General features: G+C 38.0%; 1 non-coding gene across 1 annotated transcript; it reads left to right on the forward strand.

Annotated features, from left to right (window-relative positions):
* The first annotated feature begins 942 nt into the window (after positions 1–942).
* LOC128283101 (small nucleolar RNA R71) lies at positions 943–1,048 on the forward strand. Its single transcript, XR_008273443.1, has one exon. It is a non-coding gene; the product is annotated as a small nucleolar RNA R71 (small nucleolar RNA).
* Positions 1,049–6,513: the final 5,465 nt, after the last annotated feature.

Genomic DNA, 6,513 nt, shown 5'->3' on the forward strand with positions numbered 1-6,513 from the left:
TTACCGAATTTTTTGTCCATGTGGTCTCTCCTTATCGCCTTAGGGTATGGTACACAAGGTTTATATTCCTTGCTTACCGGCTTTTGTGTACCATTGCTTGCATCAACCTTACCCTTATTTTCCACATTGTCTTACCTCGGTTTTCGTTTAGCTTCAACTAACCTTTCATCATTGTGCACAGTAATGGCATGGAGTTGCTCCCTTGGGTTAGGTTCAGTGTTACTTGGTAGGCTACCTTGTGGTCATTTAGAGATCAGCTTAGCGAGTTGTCCTATTTGAGTTTCAAGCCCTTGAATTGACGTTTGTTGATTCTTAAGTGTTGTTTCGGTATTTTGAAAATGAGTTTCTGACACTGAGATAAATTTTGTCAGCATCTCTTCAAGGTTTGGTTTCTTCTCTTATTGGTAAGGTGGTTGTTGAAAGCCTGGGGGATGTTGTGGCCCTTGATTTCCTTGACCACCCCACGAGAAATTGGGATGGTTCCTCCAACCTGCATTATAAGTGTTACTATATGGGTTACTTTGAGGTCTAGAGTTATTACCCATGTTGTTGACTTGTTCCTCCTCAGTGCTAGGGTTGAGGGATAGATATCCTGTGTTGTGTACTCCTCCTCCACTTGAATCACACCTCATTACTGGATGTACCTGAGTAGAACCATACAAACCATCAATCTTTTTATTTAAAAGTTCTACCTGGTTATTTAAAAGTTCTGCCTGGTTAGATAACATGGTGACCGCATCGAGGTTGAAAACACCAGCTACTTTTGTCGGCTTCGTTCGCATGACCTACCACTGATAGTTATTTAGTGACATCTCTTCAATAATTTCGTAAGACTCTTCAGGTGTTTTGTTGTTTAAAGTTCCACTGGTGGCTGCATCGATAAGTTGCCTTGTTGCGGGGTTCACACCATGGTAAAAAGTGTGAACCTGAAGCCATAGAGGTAACCCATGGTGAGGCACCTTCGCAATAAATCCTTGTATCTCTCCCATGCATCATAAAGAGTTTCTAGATCCATCTACACAAAAGAAGAAATATCATTCCTCAATTTAGCTGTTTTAGCCAGCAAAAAATATTTAAGCAAAAATTTTCGGTCATTTGTTCCCAAGTAGTGATTGACCCTCGTGGTAAAGCTTAACCACTGTTTAGCCTTATTTCTCAATGAAAAGGGAAACAACCAAAGGCGAATGGCATCATCAGAAATGCCATTGATCTTAAAGGTATTGCAGAATCCTAGAAAATTTGCCAAATGAGTGTTTGGATCCTCGTCCTACAAGCCATCAAACTGAACAAACTGTTGTATCATTTGAATCGTGTTAGGTTTCAGTTCAAAATTATTTACAACAACAACAGGTCTAACTATACTCAATTTAGTTCCTATTAAAGTAGGTAATCATACATAGTACGAGGAGCAGGATTTTGATTTACTGGATTTGCAGCAACCACAGGAGGTAGCAGATTATTTTGATTTTCAGCCATCTCTTCAGTTGTGGTGTGAATATCGTCCTCTTGCCCTTTCTCTATGTATTGTAGGCTTCTCCTTATTTCTCTTTGGTTTCTGCGAGCTGTGCTCTTGATCTCACTATCAAAATGTAGAGGTCCTGACGAGTTTCTTCTAGTCATAAACTAGAAAAACCTGTCAGAAGTAAAAAAAATAAAATTCAGTAAATAAAAACAAAATTAAAATGCAATAAAAATAAAAAATGGCTAAAGTAATAAAAATTAAGCGTTCCTAATATCTTAGTCCCCAGCAATGACGCCAAAAACTTGATGGTCGTGAAACAAACTAAAAATTTGACTTAAGGCAAGCGCACCTATCGAACAGTAGTATAGTTATGGTGAGACCGGAAATATCGTATCCACGAGGACTAAAAGTACTAATAATTACTATCTTTTTATTATCTAGCCTAAAAATTAAGAGAATGTTTACCTAAAACTAATTAGCTAAGATTACGACATAGATTAAGGTTGGAAAATACTTTTGAAAAGCCGATTGAGAAGACAATGCCCAAGAAAGAATCCATCTAGACTTTACTTATTACCTTTGAATTAGATGATTTATTCACTTGACTTATTCCGTATAAATCCCTGATTTATGTTAATATCCCTTTCAAGACTAAAAACAATTGACTTTAGGTTGATTAATTAAAATCTCTTTCTAATTAAAACCCCTATAGTCGCATTAACTCAATCTACAGATTCTCTTATTATATTTGACTCTAATCCGGCAGATTTATGTCATCCTATCTCTAGGATTGCATGCAACTGTACTTAATTATGAATGATCTACTCTTCAACAGGGACTTTTCCTCTACTGAATAAGCACATCAAAAACCTGAATTAATATCCTGGAATATTAAAGCAATGATTAAAACTCACAATTAAGAATAAGAACAAATATTTATCATATAAATCAAAAAGTAATAAGATTTGTCTTAGGTTTCATCTTCTTTAGGTATTTAGGGAGTTTAGTTCATGATAATAATGAAAAACATCTCAAAGTATGGAAAACACCAAAACATAAAGAAACCAAAGGACTTCTAGGAAATTGGATGAAAATCTTCAGTCTTGATGATCCTGCTTCCGAGGTGATTTCGATGGCTGTTCTTGAGTACTTCCCTACCTTCTACTCTTCGTCTCCCTTGATCATCTTCTAGGGTGTTTGTATAGGCTTTTGAATGCTAAAAATAGCCCAAAATTAGCCTTTTCCAAGTAGAACTAGACTTGGGCTCGTCAGGGACACGGCTATGTGCTACGCCCTTGTGAAGGTGCTCAGGTCGTGTGCAATCCTGACTTTGATTAATGTTGATATGGCCATGACACACCGGCATGTGGACTACCCGTGTGTCACACACGGGTGTGTGGATCACCCTTTTGGAAGTGGCTAGGCTGTGGGAAACACTGATTTAGGCTCAATTTGTCTATTTTTGGCCCGTTTCTCTCTCTTTTTGTTATCCTAGGCTTTCCTAAGTATAAAACATGAAATAAAAGGGTTAGGAGCATCAAATTCAATAAAAGCAAGGAAAAATCATCCATAATTATGCCAAGCATGGGTTAAAAATTTGTATATACTATCGTTTATCAGGGGTGTTACATTTAGTGGTATCAGAACTATGGTTTAGTCGGATCTTGAACTAACCTAGCATGAATGAGAGTCTAACTGTACATGCCACCGTTCCGTGATAGTGTGATGTCTCCTGACACGAATGAGAACCATATTGTTTGGACAAAGGTACTCTTCAATCGAGCTACACAGACCATGTTAAATGCAATGCTAAGTTATTCTGATAAATTGTTATTGTACGAGGATATTTTCTAATCTTGATGTTTAACGAAAGCATTGATAACCTAATTGGTTTATAATCAGTGTTGTTCTATCTCACTCGGGTATTCTGTTACATTTCGCGTAATAAGACTTTATGAGAAAATACACATGACGTTATGATTCTATTTCTTCTAATTATTGCTCTGTCTGATATATATACATATATGGGAAGTATATTGTCCTTGTTGTATCTATTCCCAGTGGGTTTGAATTCTGTTTCTTCTAATTATTGCTCTGTCTGATATATATATATATATGGGAAGTATATTGTCATTTTCTTATCTATGCTCAGTGGGTTTGAATGATGTATTCTTCCGGATTAATTTTCTCTGAGGAACTATCAAGATCTTTCATGTTTTCTTATGAGTTTTGTCCATGATCTATCAATATGGTATTGTAACTTAGATTTCTAAATCTTGGAAGTTTCATTATCTTTGATTTCTCTGTCTTGGACTTCTTTATTTGGTTTTCTTGTCATTTTTATTTCATAAATTATTAATCATGACTTATATCTAAAGTGAGTTCTTTGGCCTGATAATTATGTCAATTATGACTATGATTCCGGTTTGATTGTAGCAACATGATGATTCCAGTATCTAGATTTCTTTTCTCAAATACTTAAGTTAATGCTTTCAGTCAGGATATCCTTGTTATTATGAGTTAATACAATTGAAATGGACTTTGATTGGCATGATAAGTAAATTGAGCGCCAGAACTGAGATCGGTAGAGAGGCAATAATAAGAGGTATCTAGAGCCCTCAAGTTTTGCTTAGAGGCCTATGAAACGGGTTAAACCTGATGGGCCTGTTAGAGTAGGAGTTCCATTTGCTCCTACTGTGGTTGACCAATGCGGTGATTGTGGTAGGCATTATCTTGTCGAGTGTTTCAGGAGTTTAAGGGCTTGTTTTTGTTGTGGGTCATTGGAGCATCAGAATAGAGAGTGCCCACAGTGTTCTGATCAGATGCAAGCTTCGGGTCTGGGTTTTGTTCAGCCTCAGGGGGCAGTACAGTAGCCACTTAGGGGTTATGGTCCAATTAAGGGTGGTAATAGTTTAGGCAGAGGCTAGTGTAACACCCCTCACCGTATTCACTATCAAAATAGGGTTATAAGGTATTACCAACCAATACACGTCATTAATCAAACATATCTCTTACATTATGAATTCATAACAAAATATCATTCATTACTATCACATTGTCCCTTATGAGGGCCTACGAGGCCTTAAACCTACTTTAGAAGTGGTTCGAGACTAAACCGATAACATTTACAAACTTTAGGAAACTTAGAAAATTTTCTAACATTTAAGGGTCACACACCTGTGTGAACAGGCCTTGTGCCTCACACGGCCACCAGACACGCCCGTGTCATAGGCCCTGTAAAAATAGGGCATACATACTGACTTGCACCACACGACTGGAGACACGCCCTTGTGCCATGGCCGTGGGAAAACTGGAAGGGTTACTGACTTGGGTCATGTGGCCGGCCACACGCCCATATGCCAACCCATGTGCCACACATGGCTGGTAGACACGCTCGTGTATCTAAGCCATGTCAAAACTACAAGGTATACTGACTTAATTTGAAACGGTACCTCAGGGGGCACACAGCCGTATAACCTGACCGTGTGTCACACACGGCTGAGACACACGCCCGTGTCTCTGCCCATGTGGACAAAAAAGTAGTCCATTTGAAAAGCCAATTTGTCACCCTTCTCTCATGCACTCATAAAAACCAGATTGTATCATTTCAATACAGTTATATGCAGCCAAAACAAGCCAATTTATACACATATCATGTCATCTATCATTAACCATTTTTATTACAGAATTCCATATTCTAAACATACCAAATAATTATACAAAAATTATCAAATTTACATAACCTATAATTGCCTTTCATCACCTTTCCCTCAACTGAATCATACCTTTCAAACATATCAATTCATCATCTATAAATGTTACCATAATATACCATTCCTCAAGCATTAGTACATCAATAAATAACTAACCAAATGAGCAACCTTTAGCCATATCAACAACCATCGCAAACAATTCCCAAACACAAGACATTATTGTAACACCCCTTACCCGAGTTCGACGCCGAAACAGGATGGGAGGTATTACTGGACTTAAACATACGCAAACATACATTTCCTGGTTATGAAATTTTGTTTCAATTTAAAACTCCTAATAATACCTTAATGCCCCTACTATGGGCCTACCAGGCCCTAAAAACACTTTAGATTTGATTTGGGGCGAATCTGTGCACTCTAGAAAACTTTACAAAAATTCAAGCTGACAAGGGCACACGCCCGTATGGATGGGCAACATACTCGTGTGTCTCCTTAACATAGCCATGTTGAAGGCCCGTATGGCCACACAGCCTAAACATATCGGGACACGCCCGTGTCTCTAGCCAGATAAACCATAAATTATACATATTTTTACCCCATGTTTAATGCATTTTATAGATGATTTCTCATTAGAATTGGTGAATTCGATGCTCCTAATGCTTTAATTTCATGTTTTGTACTCAGGAGAGCACCAAGAGTCAAAAGGAGCCAAAAACGAGCCAAAAAGGGACACAAAAGACCAAATCAAGAAGATGACACAGCTTAAGCCTTGCCACAGGACCAAGGCTTTCACGATTCACACAGCCTGGGCATTGGCGCACATGGCCATGTGCAATTTAACGGATCAAACACGGCCTGGCAATCACGTCACACGGTCATGTCTCACGGGTGTGTCCCTGTTGAGCCCAAGTTAATTCCAATTCAGAAAAGGCCACTTTGGAGGGTTTTTAGGCATTCCAAATCCTATAAATACGCACTAGAGGAGGAGAAAAGGGGAGACAGAGAAGAGGGGTAAGGAATTACCCCAAGGAAGCCGATTGATCCATCTCAAAGGCCGGATTCATCATCAAGATTGAAGATCTCTCCTCAATTCCCCTTCAGGAGTTTTACGTTTTCTTTATGTTTTGTATTCTTTATTCTTCTGATATGTTTTCTTATTTAGTTATGAACTAAATCCTCTAAATACCTAAGAGGAATGAAACCTAAGATGAATCTTGTTATAATTTTCTGAATCGTATGATAAATATTTAACTTGTTCTTAATTATGTGTTCTTAATTCTTGTTTTGATATCCCAGGATACTGATTCAAGACACGCTCTTATTCAGAGGAGGAATAGA

The sequence above is a fragment of the Gossypium arboreum genome, chromosome 10, assembly GCF_025698485.1.
Source record: "Gossypium arboreum isolate Shixiya-1 chromosome 10, ASM2569848v2, whole genome shotgun sequence".
NCBI lineage: Eukaryota > Viridiplantae > Streptophyta > Magnoliopsida > Malvales > Malvaceae > Gossypium > Gossypium arboreum.